This window comes from Ornithorhynchus anatinus, chromosome 3 (assembly GCF_004115215.2).
Source record: "Ornithorhynchus anatinus isolate Pmale09 chromosome 3, mOrnAna1.pri.v4, whole genome shotgun sequence".
Taxonomy (NCBI): domain Eukaryota; kingdom Metazoa; phylum Chordata; class Mammalia; order Monotremata; family Ornithorhynchidae; genus Ornithorhynchus; species Ornithorhynchus anatinus.
This window is the reverse complement of record NC_041730.1, coordinates 119,171,694-119,188,110: the sequence shown is the minus strand read 5'-3', so window position 1 is coordinate 119,188,110 and position 16,417 is coordinate 119,171,694. Positions and strand designations below refer to the sequence as shown.

Sequence of the window (16,417 nt, the reverse complement as noted above, 5' to 3'; positions counted from 1 at the left end):
CTCTTGCTTTAGACACATATTTCCAAAAAATGGACAGCCCCATTTGTTGTTGTAACCTTTTTATTATCATTTCTCTTTCTCCTTGATCTTCTCTCCCGTATTGTCTTGGCATCATTCTATTTTTGCTTCATTCTATTTTTCTTTGACTCTCTCACTGTCTCTATAACCCATTGTGTAGGAAAAAGGTTAGAGGCTTTGACAGTAAATTTTTTGAATATTCAAGTAGAACATTTCCTTTTCTTTCAGTTTTCTACTTTTCTGATATTTTGAAGGCACCTGATTCAGAGTGATTGTTTTTGGGATCTACTCAGATTTCAGTTGACATGATTTCCCAATTGCAACACCACAGATTTTCTCAAAATGGGGTTATCTACAGAATACTAGTGAGAAAAAATTTAAAAGTAAAATGCTCCACTTGTGTATTTAAACAAAAGCTATTGTCAAAGCCCTGAGGTATAAAGATGTACAGAGATGGCAGATATAGCAAAGCAGTATGCTATAACTTGAAAAATAGGAGAACATGTTAATTGAAGCATAATGTATTTGCCTTACTGGAATTGAGCCAAAGTGTGGGATCTTTGATCCCACTTGATCCTGTGGAAAGAATACCAAAATCTTTGGAAAGATAACCTTTCCAAGTCACACAGTAGCCAGTAGAACTGTTGGAATATTGAGTCAATCCTGAATCACTTTATGACACTGCTCCCTCTTAATCACTATCACTAATTGTGTAATCACCAGTTGAGATAGCGTGTAGGTGATGTCAGAAATGGGTGGGGATGAAACAAGGCAGAGCTCCAACAAGTCTGGAAAGTGGCTGAGGCAGGAAAGGTGAAAGATAGGTTGTTGACGCGGGCTCTTTGCAGTCCAGTTGTAAGCCCTGTCAGTCAGTCATATCAGTCAGTCATATTTATTGAGTGCTTACTGTGTGAAGAGCTTCGTACTAAGCAGTTGGGAGAGTACAATATAATAGAGTTGGTAGCCGCATTCCCTTCTCATAAGGAGCGCTCTTCCTGTTAGCGTGGCTCAGTGGAAAGAGCCCAGGCTTGGGAGTCAGAGGTCGTGGGTTCTAATCCTGGCTCCGCCGCTTGCCAACTGTGTGACTTTGGGCAAGTCACTTAACTTCTCGGTGCCTCAGTTCCCTCCTCTGTAAAATGGGGATGAAAACTGTGAGCCCCACGTGGGACAACCTGATCACCTTGTATCCCCCAGCGCTTAGAACAGTGCTTTGCACATAATAAGTGCTTAACAAATACCACCTTTATTATTATTTTTAAGTTAATGTAAAGAACACTGAATTTGCATGCATTATGAAATGTCATATGCTATGAAAAAATATATGAGGGTGAGTTGAAAGCCTCTAAACATTGCCTGTCGAGAGACACTCTTTGCAAACATAGGTGTGGCAGTGTTAAAAACATTTTTATTAAAATAAAAAGCTCATAAATATAATATAAAGTGTCTTCGCTGCATTTATATTAATGTCTGTCTCCCCCTCTAGACTGTAAGCTCATTATGGGCAGGGAATATGTCTACTTACTCTGTTCTGTTGTACTCTCCCAAGTGCTTAGTAAGTAAGCGACGTGGCTCAGTGGAAAGAGCAGGGCCTTGGGAGTCAGAGGTCATGGGTCCTAATCCCGGCTCCGCCACTTGAAAGCCGCGTGACTGTGGGCAAGTCACTTAACTTCTCGGTGCCTCAGTTACTTCATCTGTAAAATGGGGATGAAGACTGTGAGCCCCACGTGGGGCAACCTGCTCACCTTGTATCTATTCCAGTGTTTAGAACAGTGCTTGGCCCATTGTAAACCCATAAAAAATACCATTATTATTGCCTGTCTACTTGTTTCGTTTTGCTGTCTCCCCGTTTTAAACCGTGAGCCCATTGTTGGGCAGGGATTATCTCTATCTGTTGCCGAATTGTACATTCCAAGCGCTTAGTACAGTGCTCTGCACACAGTAAGCACTCAGTAAATATGATTGAATGAATAAGCACTCAATAATTACCATTAATTGATACAGAATTAAATTGACTTCTTCATGATAAGTTACTAGTTGAATTTCCTTTTGCCTTGGATTCCAGAAGACATAGCATTATCTTATAGAAAAAAATAGCACAGTTAAAAGAGGTAGTAAGGTTGACTTTGTTGAGTCATTGTCATATTTGGTGAAATTTCATATTGAAGTGGAATAAAAGGAGAAAGTTTTTTTGTTCATCTAAACCAAAACAGTCAACTGCTTTCTCCTCTGTATCCCTTATTGTCCAGGGTTTGGAAACAAGGAGAAGTGCCGGTTGGTAGTCAGTTCCTGTAGGCATGGATTGTTCCATTAGTCGTGTTCTGTTAGTACTGACCTTTGATATCTCAACAACAATATGTTTTGAGAAAGCAATTTATTTTTAATCTGCATTTTGACCTCTTGGTACAGTGCCACGTACATAATGTGCCATAAATTACTGTTGATTTAAGGAAAATTAATCCCATTTTAAGATAGCAAATCATAACCTCTTGTGGTTAATTTAAAAGCAGAAGTGTGTCATATAATGTTAATAGCCAGGTGTGAATTAAGTAGGAAAAAGCATCCTATTCTAAAACAGAATAGCTTAACATTTTTAATGAACGATATTGATGTGGGAATTGGAAGCTGTTCATTCAATCGTATTTATTGAGCGTTTACTGTGTGCAGAGCTCTGTGTTTCTACAACTGGAATAATGGTAACTACTGAAATCTGAAACAGATTGAGTGTATGATAGTAATTAAAAAGAGATTTCTTTTTCCTTCACTGATCAAATTATGGATTTCAGAAGAGCATGAAAGAAATGAGCCAATGAAATGCCACATTCATCAAATTCATCCAATCAAATTCAGGCAATTTGGAGACTTTGAGCTTACAAATATTCCTCTTTGCCTCATTTATGACATAAAACCTTAAGACAAAGCAGAGTCAACAATTATTTGCCTGTTTTAGAATTATAGTTTAAAAAAGCCTCCCAGAGTCCCTTAGATTGGAGAGAGCAATTTCGCTTTCTCTCTAGGAAGCCACTTGGTCTAGTGGAAAGAGATGAGCCTGGTTGTCAGAAGTAACAGGTTGTGGTTACAGCTCTGCCCCTGGCCTGCTGCCTGACCATGGGCAAATCACTTAACCTCTCTGGATCTAAATTTCCTCACTGTAAAATGGAGGTGACAGATTCTGAGACCCGTGTGGGACAGGGACGGTATCCTCTCTGAGATAAATAAAGGACAGATACTAGTCCAGTTTTACAGGTGGAAGAATAGAGAAACAAACAGATCAGATTGACCACAGCCCCACAGCATTTATGTACATATCCTAAAAATCCTGCCATTTCCCCGTCTGTAATTCATTTTAATATGAGAGGCAGACATTAAAAATTAAAAAAAAGACAGTCAACTTCTTGTGGGCAGGGAATATGTCTACCAACATTTTTATATTGTACTCTCTCAAGTACATAGTAAAATGCTCTGCTCTCAAAGTAACTCATAATTACCACTGACTGATCTGGTTTGTTTTTTTTAACTCTTTAGGACATGGCAAATGAATTATAATCCAGAAATCTTTAGACTCTGATAATATCTAGGACAGGAACCGTCACAGCCAATTCAATTCCGGTTGTTAAATTGTCAGTTATTTGACTATTTTTATATTTTCCTGTTTTGAGAGAGGTAGTGAGGTCTAGTGGAAAGGACATGGGGTCTGGAAATCAGGAGTACTGGGCTGTAATCCCAGCTGTACCTCCTGACTGCTCCCTAATGCTGGGCAAGTAACTTCTCTGTGCCTCAATTCCCTCATCTCTAAAGTGGAAATACAATGCTCATTCTCCCTCCCTCTTAGATTGTGAGCCTCATGTTGGCAGGAAAGTGTCTGATATGATTATTTAGTATCTTTTCCAGTCCTAAACACAGTGCTTGGCACTTTTTAAATGCTTATAAAATACCATCACTATCATCCTGTCTCTGGCTTGGGACTCCCTTCCCTCCTCAAATCCGACAGACAGTTACTCCCCCCCATTCAAAGCCTTATTGAAGGCACATCTCCTTCAAGAGGCGTTCCCAGACTAGTCTCTGCATCGCCCTCACTTGCTCCCTTTCCTCCTCCCCCCACTCAGTCCTACAGAAGTTATGTACCTATCAGTAATGATATTTGTATTGTCTTCTCCCCCGACCCCCCCAAGACTTTAAGCTCCTTGTGGGTAGGGAATATCACTGTTTATTGTTGTTTGTACTTTCCCAAGCTCCATGTACAGTGCTGTGCACACAGTAAGCTCAATAAATATGATTGAATGAATGAATGTTCTTATTTTGATGATTAGGTTACATTTTAGATTTCAAAAAATACTATTATGTTTAGACTTATTTTAAAGTCCTATCTTTTTTTAAAGAATACTTTATGTTAAAATGTTTCGAGAACGACTTGTTTAGCAGATTTCTTTTTTAACCAGCCTCTCTTACAGATACTGGAAATATAGCTCAAAATTTCTTAATATGTGAGCCTTTTAACCAAGTGTATAATGGTCAGGAAACTAATTTTTAGGTCCCTGAAGTCCCTTTTTCTTTCCTACTGCTTATTTGGGAAAACTAAGGTATTTGTAAATGTGGAAAAAAGCAAATAACTTCCTTAATATGTTAAATCACTCAATTATTTTGAGGAGAGAACATTGATATTAATAACTTCCAAGTAATTTAACAGTGGAGTTCTATCACATCAGCATAGGCTTAGACAGGAAAAATAGGTGAGATTCCAAATGACAATGCTTAAAAAACATTGCCTGTAAAGCTTTGTAATATCATCTTACTATAGCCTGAAATTACAGGTTTTTATATTCCTTACCAAATAGCGACTTGTGTTGTCCTGAAACTATGTAGTGTATAATTAGAGAGCATGTTCTGACCTGAGATAATGCAGCTGGTTGCTCTAAGATGTCATATTTTTTATGGTGTTGCAGCAGGCTGGGAGGCTTTGAGGAGGTTTCTTCCCTGTGAGAACTCGTAACTTCTGGCAGCTGAATAGGAAACTTCAAAGCCTGTTTGTTAGTTAAAGACCAAGTTGTGAGTAAGCTGAGGGTTGCTAGGGGAAATGAGTTAAGTTATTAAATTATTTAAGAAGGAAAGATTCAGCTTATAAAGAGGGTGAAAATTGGACCACACCGAGCCAAAGGAAAAATCTCAGGAATGATACCATAAGGATGGGAGTGAACTGGAATATTCTGATAGTAAATTACAGTATTGGGGAAGCATGTTCTTGGGAAGTCAGGAAGGATGTTGGGGGAAGAGCATGAATAGAGTAGGGGCTAGAAAGAGAGTTAACCATCTGGGTTTATGTTTTTTTTTTTTTAAGGTATTTGTTTAGCACGTACTATGTCCCAGACGTTTTACTAAGCCCTGGGGTAGATGCAAAAGCTAAGCAGGTTGGACACAATCCGTGGCCCACATGAGGCTCACAATATTAATCCCGATTTTTCAGATGAGGTCTTGAGGCACATAGAAGTTAAGTGACTTACCCAAGGTCACACAGAAGAAGAGCAGCAGAGCTGGGATTAAAACCCTGGTCCTTCTGACTCCCAGGCCTATGCTCTATCCACTAGGCCATGCTGCTTCTCATAATAAGAAAAATAATGGAATCATTAGTGAAAATTAGCTTTAGCATTCCACCTTCTTCCCTAAATATCTACATCAATACATCCTGTACTTGAGAAACCCCAGGCCTGAAATAGCTCAAGGTGAATACACATTAGGTGGAAGTGTATTTTGAAAACTGCCCTAAGGATCAGTGGTAGGAGTTGAATGGATGTGTACTAGAGTAAACATTTAGAGGGAATGATGCAATATTCGGAGTATGCTGAAGAACTATAGTCACTATGTGTTTATATGGCTGCTTAATACGTTTGCTTGTTTTGGGCAGGCAAGAGGTAAGTAAGGAGAGAAGAAATGATGGATTGGCAAAGGGAGACCCTGTCTTAAATATCACCTAATGGAACAGTAAAAATTATTACCTGGTAATTCCTAACAGAATAATTAAAACCCTGGAGTGGATTTAAACTCTCTCTCCTGGGAATGGTGCTGACCCAGGGAATCCCTTCTGAAATGTTTGTTCCTATTAGAAAGGAAGGTTTATTATTTGATAGACAACAAAATAATCTTAGTTAAACCCAGAAACAGCCACGGGTGCAAATATCCACCGTCCTCAATTTTCCAGATATTTTATTATTATGGCGTGTCTTAGGTGCTTTCTATATGAGGAATCTGGATAATTGAAGCCAAAATCAATTTAGGGGCTTGAGTTATGTGGGTAATTTGCTAATGTATGCCTGTCCAGAGATCCTAGCATGTGCAGAGATGAAACTTCTGTAGAGGTAGAAGATGCAACCTCTGCCCTCAAGGGATTTACAGTCTTAACGGGGGAAGGAGACAGCATAATTTATATTTAGGAAAAAGAAGTGCTAAATAGGGATATGTACAAAAGTGCTAATGGAGGTCATGCATGCATAAATACTGAGGTGGTGCAAAAGTGCTGAGATATTTGTTGGAAGGAGACCTGTGGAAAGGAAAATTTAATCAGGGAGTGCCTGAAACAACTACCTTGCCTTGTGTATGTTCCACCTCCAGCTATGGTGTGCCTAGTTTTGATGAGGACTGCAGTACATTTTTCATTATTCAGTGTTTTGCAGGAAAAAATAAAAGACTCCTTTGATGCATTAGCATTTATAATAATGATGGTATTTAAGTACTTATGGTGTACTGTGACTCTGTTTATCGAGAAACATTGTAACCTTATGGAAAGAGCACAGTCTGGGAGTCAGAGGGCTTGAGTTCTAATCCTGACTCTGGGACTTGTCAGTCACTCAATCGTACTGTCTGCTGTGTGACCTTGGGTAGGTCACAGCCTCTCTGTGCCTCAGTTACATCATCTGTAAAAAGGGAGTTAAGACTGTGAGCTCTATGCATAGACTGTGACCAGTCAGATTAGCTTGTATCTATCCCAATGCTTAGTACAATGTCTGGCACAAAGTAAGCACTTAACAAATACTATTTTAAAATTTTAAGAAAAGCAAAAACAAAAAATGATGTGCCAAGCACTATGCTATGTGCTGGGGTACATCCAAGATAATCAGGTTGGACACATTGGACTCAGTCCAAGTAAGAGGGAGAACAAGTAACCCACAATCCACTCTGAGTATTGTATTCAAAGATGGCTAATAAAATGAAATTGGGCATGGGGGTGTCTGTTGCTGTAGGAGTCCTAGAGATATTCTATTCTATGGCCACACTGCAGTTTTTCTCTCTCACAATGTTGTACCACTGGGTCCAGAAGTCAATAGCTTAGTAGAAACCTTCACTACTACTTAAAACATAATTAAACCCGTTAGTCTGCTGGTGGTAAACTATACCTATCCCCTCTTAATTATGGGTGTCTGACCAGTATTCACCTAGAATGGCAAGAGTTCAGAAAAGGGGCACATCCAGGATGAATGAAACATGACACCTCATGTTCATTAAGCAATTGATCGGGTTTACTGAGCGCTTACTGTGTGCAAAGCACTGTACTAAGAGCTTGGGAGAGTACAATAAACCAGAGTTGGTAGACACATTCCCTGCCCACAAGGACCTTATAGTCTAGTGAGTTCGTGACTCAGTCTTCCCATCGCAGCGCTGTCTCCAAACTGGAGGGCATTTCTATACTTGCCCAGTGACAGAAGGAGTTTGTTCAAGGGGTGCTGTCTCTGCTTGGATTCAGCTAGAGCTTTGCTCTGTTTTCAGGAACAGTCACTTTAACTGCAGTCATTAAAATCAAAACTTGGAAAACGCTCAGGAGAAATGAGGGTTTTAAATTTAAGCAAGTTTGAAAGAATTTGACAGGGCGAGTTAAAATGTAATCACTTTGATGTGAAAAACATTAATGAACAAATGCATTTGCAGTACATTTAGTTTTAGGTTCCCATTTACTGAAAGCAGAATAAACTCCAGGTACAGTATTACAATAGAAAAATTAAATACCCATGGGATAGGATTTTTATACTATGATAGGTGAGTGGTTATAAGTTATTTCTAGCTATACATCTTTCTCAGCGGGAGTGTGCTAGAAACCTTGATTTTTAAATGCAGCTTCACATTAGACAGGTGGGTGTTAATTCAGTCTTGAAGAATTAAAATTGTTTCTGTCACTACAGTGGATGAATGCACTAAAAAGCTTTTGTTTCAAAAAGGAAAAGCACATCATTTCAACACAAAAGAATTATAGGTCCCTGAAATCAAGGATTTTTTAAAAAAAGATTGAGAAATAATTCTCACTTGCAGCCACTCGAGCATTTTTCTACAAGGTACAATTTATCAGCAAGGTCTGTGGGTCTGTTGTAAAGTCACTTGTCGTATATTGTAAAGTGTATGTTGCGTCAAACAAACTCCTTTGGTACTTGTGATCGATTGCCCTGTAGGATTGAGTGCCTTGAAAGACAGGGACTGTGTCCAAACCTGATTGTAGTATATCTATCCCAATACTGAGGACATTATTGGGCACAGAAAAAAGCACTTAACAAATACCATTATTATCATCATTATTTATTATTATTGATCTTTAAGTGAATATGCTCAGAAAGGCAAGCATTACGAGTTCTCATAGTAGGAATGGAAATGGAAGTTTTCAAGTTTAAAAGCATCCGAAATTCCATACTGGGTAGGATAATAATAATAATGTTGGTATTTGTTAAGCGCTTACTATGTGCAGGGCACTGTTCTAAGCTCTGGGGTAAATACAGGGTAATCAGGTTGTCCCACGTGAGGCTCACAGTTAATCCCCATTTTACAGATGAGGGAACTGAGGCACAGAGAAGTTAAGTGACTTGCCCACAGTCACACAGCTGACAAGTGGCAGAGCCGGGAGTCAAACTCATGACCTCTGACTCCGAAGGCCAGGCTCTTTCCACTGAGCCACGCTGCTTCCCATCATTGTCCATTCACCAGTACCACCCTTAATATCCAGCCTTTTAGTTACAGATGTGACATTTAATTTTGCCCTTGAATCTGTAGTTGTCCTTCACATTTGAAGAAGTCACAGCTAATGGTGAAGTTTACCTGTGAGCGCATTGTTGGCAAAAAGGCCAATGTGGGATCCACAGGCCTGACCACACTGGGCATTAAAAAAAGCATCCCTTATTGTGCTTAATGTTTGCCCAGCCTTTACTTTTTTTGTCCTTTTGCCTCTTCTTTCATTCTATGTGAAGCTTTTGCTTGAAGAGAGATTCTCCTTTTTTGATGTCGTGCATGTCTGTCCTCAGCAATTGACTCCTAGTTTTCAGCTGAGTTGCAGCATTTTTTGAAGTTTTGTTCTTCCTTGTCCTTAAAATGCTTCCTCTGGCTTCTGCTTTCAGTTTCCAAATTTCAACTTTCCTTATGGTAGGCGTTTGAGTTTAGCTGCTGGAGCTCATTCTCCTCATGTAGCTCACGTAGCATAGCTGTGTCATTCAACCCACATATCCAGACCATCACTAAATTTTCTCAATTCTACCTTCACAACATTGCTAAAATCCACCCTTTCCTCTCCATCTAAACTGCTACAATGCTGATCCAAGCACTTAAATTCCACCTTGACTACTGCATGAGACTCCTTGCTGACCTCCCCGTCTCCTGTCTCTCTTCAGTCCGCACTTCCCTCTGCTGCTTGCATCATTTTTATAAAAAAATTTCTGTCCAATCTCCCAACTCCTCAAGAACTTCCAAAAGTTTCCCATGCAGCCTGGCATCAAACAGAAACTCCTTACCATCGGCTTTAAAGCATTCAATCAACTCATCCCCTCCTGCCTTACCTCACTAATTTCCTACTACAGTCCAGCCCACACACTTCACTCCTCTAGTGCCAGCTTGCTTTTTGTTTCTCGATCTCATCTATCTCAACCGCCAACTCCTTTCCCATGTCCTCCCTCTGACCTGAAACTCCCTCCCCTTCCTTATTCATCAGACCACCGCTCTCCCCACTTTCAAAGCATTATTAAGGTCACATCTCCTCCAAGAGGCCTTCTCCATTTGAGCCCTCATTTTTCTGATTCCCCCCCCCCCTTTGTGTGTCACCTATGCACTTGGGTCTGTATCCTTTAAGCAGTTGCGTGGCTCAGTGGAAAGAGCCCGGGCTTGGGAGTCAGAGATCATGGGTTCGAATCCCAGCTCTGCCACTTGTCAGCTGTGTGACTGTGGGCAGGTCAGTTAACTTTTCTGTGCCTCATTTCCCTCATCTGTAAAATGGGGATGAAGACTGTAAGCCTCACGTGGGACAACCTGATTACCCTGTATCTACCCCAGCGCTTAGAACAGTGCTCTGCACATAGTAAGCTCTTAACAAATACCAACATTATTTAGAGAAACAGCGTGGCTCAGTGGAAAGAGCTCAGGCTTCGGAGTCAGAGGTCATGGGTTCTAATTCTGGCTCTGCCACCTGTCAGCTGTGTGATTTTGGGCAAGTCACTTCACTTCTCTGGACCTCAGTTACCTCATCTGGAAAATGGGGATTAAGACTGGGAGCCTCACGTGGGACAACCTGACTACCCTGTATCTACCCTAGCGCATACAACAGTGCTCTGCATGTAGTAAGCACTTAACAAATACCAACATGATTAGTACTAGCCTCAGCCCCACAGCACTTGCTTACAAATCCATAATTTATATTAATGCCTGTCCCCTCCACTGGACTGTTAGCCCCTTATGAGAAAGGAACATGTCTCCCAATTCTGTTGTATTCTCCTAAGTGCTTAGAACAGTACTTGGCACACAGTAAGCGCTCAGTAAATACGAATGAATGAATGAAGCACTCAGTAAATACCACAGACTGAGCTGAGCAAGTGAGGATTTTGAGAGACTATATCCCAGAACTTCTTTGTTCATGATCTCATCTTGCCATTTGATATTGAGAGTGCTAGTAGAACTGCTCAAGGAACCAAATATAATGCCTGTGCCCATAAAGAAGGCTGGACAGTGTACAGTTCTGTAGACCTTTAGTTAAGTCTGGAGCCAGATATCACACTGGCTTCACACTTGGCCTGACGGTTTTTCCAGAGGATGTGCTAACATTGATTCCGCTTTCTGTCTCCTTATCTCTCACTGCATTGTTGGTGATCGGCTGCCCTAAGGAACAGTATTTTGTTCCCGCTCTTATCTCTGTTTAATATGAATTTAAGGTTATGTGAGTGGCTTCCCCGGTTCATACTGTCCCATCCCTTCAGTCTCCTGGAGACTTGTCGTCTGCCTGTAGTACCTGACTGATTCAGTGAAGCAGTTTATAATCAGTTGCGTATCTTCCTGGGTGTGAGCTTCTACCGTAGTGAACAGTAACTTTTAAATGACTGTTTCCAGGACTTTGAATGATCTAATTCTGTTGAGTTGGAGTTTTCATCTTCCTTTGACTAACTCATCATGGAATCTGACCCTTCTTGAGCCTTCCACAGCTCTAATATATCTACTTTCCCTCTACCACTTTTGGAGGACCTCTTGTGACTTCTTGTCATAAAATGTACTCAGTTTTCCACCTGCTATTAATATCTTCTGCCTCTTTGACTTTCTAAGACGTATTTGCCATCTGTTTGTGGAAAAGACTTTCTTTTTGACTATTTTGAGCAGCTGCCTTCAAATGGCCTCCTGGTGGTGTGGAACGTGGCAAACAGCAAGCTGTGTTCATTCTCTCATCATCTGGAAGCTACTGCACTCCTCGGATCATCTTGGTGCCTTGGTTCCCTTCCCTTCTTGGTTCCCTTCCCTTGGTGCCTTTTCCAAGTTTATTTTGATTATAAGATGCAGCAATCAGAACTGCAGAAACACTCTGGGCATGTCACTCCCCTTCTTAAAAACCTCCAGTGGTTGCCTATCAACCTCCACACGAAACAAAAACTTCTCAGTCTAGGCTACAAGGCTCTCCATCAACTTGCCCCCTCCTACCTCTCCTCTCTTCTCTCTTTCCACTACCCACTCCGTAGGCTCCCCTCCTCTGTCGCCCACCTCCTCACCGTCCCCCATTCTCGCCTATCCCGCCGTCGACCCTGGCCACCATCCTCACGCTGTCCTGGAATGCCCTCCCTCCTCATCTCCTCCAAACTAATTGTCTTCCCCTCTTCAAAACCCTACTTACAGCTCACCTCCTCCAAGAGGCCTTCCCACACTGAGCTCCCTTTCTCCCTCTACTCCCTCTACCGCCCCCCTTCACCTCTCCGCAGCTAAACCCTCTTTTCCCCCATTTCCCTCTGCTCCTCCCCCTCTCCCTTCCCATCCCCTCAGCACTGTACTCATCTGCTCAACTGTATATATTTTCATTACCTTATTTATTTTGTTAGTGAAATGTACATCGCTTTGATTCTATTTATTTGCTTTTGTTTTAATGAGATGCTGATCCCCTCGATTCTATTTATTGCTATTGGTCTTGTCTGTCCATCTCCCCCGATTAGACTGTAACCCCATCAAAGGGCAGGGACTGTCTCTGTCTGTTACTGATTTGTCCATTCCAAGTGCTTAGTACAGTGCTCTGCACATAGTAAGCGCTCAATAAATACTATTGAATGAATGAATGAATGTTGTACCCCAGTTAAACATATTATAATTTTATATATCAGAGCTACAATTCTAGTTTCGTTTTCTATTCCCTTATGATGAGGCCCAGAATATTGTTGGCCCTTTTTCAGCACACTGAATCACGCAATGATTTGAGGGGACAGCTTACGAGATCTCCAAGGGGTTTTCAGGGTTTTGAAAGTAGTTGTAATTTAGGGTTTTTTCCCTTAGCTGCATTGCTTTGCATTTGCTTATATTGAAGATTACCTGCCCCTTTTCTGCCCACACATGATAATAATGATGATGGTATTTGTTAAGCGCTTCCTATGTGCCAAGCACTGTTCTAAGCGCTGGGGGAGATACGAGGTAATCAGGTTGTCCCGCGTGAGGTTTATCATCTTAATCCCCATTTTACAGGTGAGGCAGCTAAGGTACAGAGAAGGTAAGTGACCTGCCCAAAGGCACACAGCTGACAAGTGGCAGAGTGGAATTAGAACCTCTGACTCCCAAGCCCGTGCTTTTGTCACTGAGCCATGCTACTTCATGTATCTGGATTTATGAGCTATTCCTGAAGTTTCTCCCTATCCTCTGAAGAATTTAGTATCATTGGGAGATTTAGAGATTTCACTCTGTATTTCCCATAGCCTGTTGTAGTCCTGGGGGACTCCTCTGTCATCACTTCTATGTTCATAAAAGGTGGCCGTTTATCACTCTGGTTTCTATCCTTTTACCACTTTTTCATCTGTGACAGAATGAAAAAATCTAGCCCCAGCTTTTCTCCTTAATTAATCATGGTATTTAAGTGCTTATTATATGTGTCAAGCCCTGTTCTGAGGTCTAGGTTAGATACAAAGTAATCAGGTGGGACACAGTCCCTGTCCCACATGGGGCTCACAGTCTTAATCCCTATTTCACAGTTGAGACAACTGGGGCACAGAGTGGCCTAGTGGAGAGAGCACAGGCCTGGAAGTCAAAAAGACCTGGGGTCTAATCGTGGGTCCACCACTTGTCTGCTGTGTAACCTTAGGCAAGTTCTGTAACTTCTCTGTGCCTGTTATGTCATCCGTAAAATGGGGATTAAGACTGTGAGCCCCATGTGGGGCATGGACTGTATCCATCCTGATCAGCTTGTATTTATCCCAGTGCATAGTACAGTGGCTGACACATAGTAAGTGCTTAACACCTTGAAAAGTTTTGAAAAATGAAGTGAAGTGACTTGCCCAAAGTCACATAGCAGTCAAATGGCAGAGCTAGGATTAGAACCCAGGTCTCCTGACTCCCAGGCCTGTGGTCTTTACAGTAGGCCACGCTGCTTCACACTGCTTCCATCTCTGCAGTCTTGCATTTCAGTCAGTCAATTAATAGAATTTATGGAATGGTATTTATAGAACACTTACTGTGTGCAGATCACTTTACCAAGTGCTTGGGAAAGTATACTACAGTAGAGTTGGTGGATGTGATCCCTGCCCTCACAAAGTAAGAGAGAGAACAAGTACTAAATTCCCTTTTTGCAAGTGATTGCACTGAGGTACAGAGGAAGTAAGTGACTTGCTGGAAGTCACACAGCAGACAAATGGCAGATCAGGATTAGATCCAAGTCCTCTGACTCCTAGACCCATGCTCCTTCCTCTAGGCCATGCTGCTCCTCCTCTGCTGTTTTCCATATCTGTAATTTATTTTGTCTGTCTCCTTCTTTAAACTCTAAGCTCTGTGTCATTAGGGATTGTTTCTACCAACTCATATTGTACTCTCCCAAGGATTACTAGGTACAGTGGTTTGCACACAGTAAGTGGTCGGTAAATATCATTGCCAGATTGATGACTTAAAAAGCTTTGTAGGTAGAATTTTGTCAAAGTCCTTTTGGAAACCTAACTATATTTTGTGCATTGGCTATCTCCTGACACAGATTTAATAACCCTTTCAAAAAAACACTTCATTAATGCAGCATGAAGAAACTGTATCACTTTCCTCCAACAGCTAGTGTTTGCTAAGTACCCTTGGATCTTAAACTTGCTTATAGACTTTATGAATTTTCCCAGTAAGAAATTATTCTCACCAGCAATAATTCTCAAGATCATCCCTTGTTCATCCCTAGGATTTGGATTGCAGGGGTGATCCGTCAGTTCTCTGGCGAGAAAACCCACTCTGTCCAAGAGCTGTACAACTTTCCCTCCAGAATCCTTCAGAAAGCTTGGGGATGCCATCTGGCCTTGGTGACTTTGCTTGAACTTAGGTAATCAATTTGGTTGAAAACATCCTGGATCTTTAAAACAAATTGGCACCGTTTTTTTGACGTGTTTGTTACTCAGAATCAGTCAGTCAGTGATATTTATTGAGCGTGCACCGTGCTTGCAAAACAGTCAGGCTGTATGTACCTCCAGGACCTCTTCCTTAGTAGAGCTTTTCAGCTATTTCCTTTTTATCCTCTTTCAGTGGTCCCTCTGGTTCCTGTTCTTCATATATTCGACTAATGGTTACTGTTAACTTTGGTTCCATTAGCAAGGTGGTTTTCAAGCTCCATGCCTAAATTTCCTGGTTGCGCCTATCTTTTTCACCCTTCTTGTTCTCCTTACTTGAATGAGGCTACTGATCTTTAAGGGATGACTTCTCTCCCCTCTGTGATAGCCTCTTTTGATTTTTCCAGTTAGCCATGTATTTTGTTTGCCTCGTTTTATTTACCCACTTCAGTAGCACATAAAATGACTTGTTTTTAATAATAATAATAGTATTAAATGCTTTTATGTGCCAGTCCCTGTACCAAGTGCTGGGGTGGATACAAGCAAATGAAGGTAGATACAGTCCCTGTCCCATGTGGGGCTCGCAGTCTCAATCCCCATTTTACGATGAGGTAACTGAGGCACGGAGCAGGGAAGAAACTTGCCCAAGGTCACACAGTAGACAGGTGGTGGATCCGGGAGTAGAACCAAGGTCCTTCTGCTTCCCAGGCCTATTCACTTAGCCAAGCTGCGGCTTTATGACTTCTTGGAGGTTATTTGTCTTTAGGTGCTCTTTTCAGCCTTTTCCCAAATAAGGTTAATATTTTCAGTTAGTTTATGTGGTCTAAAATTCCTATCCTTGGTTTTGCTTGGCTTTACCTTCCCAGTAAGAATGCTAAATTTAATTGGATTGTGCTCATTTGCAATCCCATACATTGGGTGTTGTCCATTGTTGGGAATTAAGATGAAATGCTAGATGAAAATGGGTAAACTCCAAACATAGGGTAGTTATAATAATAGAAAGCTTCAAATTCCTCAGAGATCTAGGTCGTTGAAAAGTGAAGGTAAGGTGGGTTTTTTTGGTTAGGATAAGTGACTTTCCTGCAACATATAAAACATGTCCAGTCAGTGAGGATGGTGGAGTATTGTGTCAAGAGCAGTGGACCAGCCTCAGTCCTTTTTTGGGAATGAGAATCTGCCCAAGGGAATTGTCGATAGTCCTAGTGCACCACTCCCACTTTCTTGTCTCTGCCAGTCATATTCCCACTTGGGTATGGAGTTCAGTGGGGTGGGGGATGTTGGCAGGCAGCCTGCAGCACATGGCATAGTGCACACAAAAACCTTTTGGTGTGTGGGACCGACTGCAAGCAGAATGCCCAAGCTTTGTGATCGTACTTCATCCCATCAGAGCTGCAGACTTCATTGCCCACAATAGCCAGCCGTTATCCAGAATTTCTGTAGGGTCAGTCCACCTCGCAGAATGCCCCACGTGGTTCTTTGGTCAGAAACTTGCACCATTCAATCCGTTGTATTTATGGAGCACTTATGTGCAGAGCACTGTTCTGAGTGCTTGAGTACAAAACAGCAGAAGTAGCAGATCGTTCCTTGTCCACAATCCCCTCTTGTTTTGCATCAGTCTAGAGGACTGATGGCACATCTATGTCAAG

At 41.4% G+C, this 16,417-nt stretch overlaps 1 protein-coding gene across 2 annotated transcripts in view; it reads left to right on the top strand.

Annotated features, from left to right (window-relative positions):
* The window catches only part of SAMD8 (sterile alpha motif domain containing 8), a 49,524-nt gene that overhangs the window by 15,084 nt on the left and 18,023 nt on the right, over window positions 1–16,417 (top strand). The window contains exon 1 of one of the 2 annotated variants that reach the window (XM_001505821.5): window positions 14,645–14,767. The exons of the other annotated variant lie outside the window; for it this stretch is intronic. The gene's annotated coding sequence lies outside the window, so the exon portion shown is untranslated. Of the gene's footprint in view, window positions 1–14,644; window positions 14,768–16,417 lie in introns of those variants that run through there. 2 annotated transcript variants of the gene reach the window in all.